The following is a 311-nucleotide window of genomic DNA, read 5'->3' on the forward strand; positions in this document are numbered from 1 at the left end:
TACTTCGGCCGTCCGCGTCCACATTACGTCATTTTCGTCATCAGGAGGGCTCGCGGACAGCCGCGCACCCCGTCCATGTGCAGGCAATTTTTTGAGACCGCGCGGACGGTCCGCGTACAAGAGCGCATGCGCGAGGTGAAAGTTGAGAAAGAGCGCAAGTCAAACTGCGCCTGCGTTGAGCTCATCCGTCCGCACTCATCCGCGGTTGAGTATACTTTGAAAGCTGTGCGGACACGGCTGAGCGCGAGACGGAATGCGGAAAGTGAAGTATACCCGGGCCTTTATTGGCTCACTGACTCAGATGAGATTAA

This window comes from Sinocyclocheilus anshuiensis, unplaced genomic scaffold (assembly GCF_001515605.1).
Source record: "Sinocyclocheilus anshuiensis isolate Anshui unplaced genomic scaffold, SAMN03320099.WGS_v1.1 scaffold527, whole genome shotgun sequence".
In the NCBI taxonomy this organism is placed as follows: Eukaryota; Metazoa; Chordata; class Actinopteri; order Cypriniformes; family Cyprinidae; genus Sinocyclocheilus; species Sinocyclocheilus anshuiensis.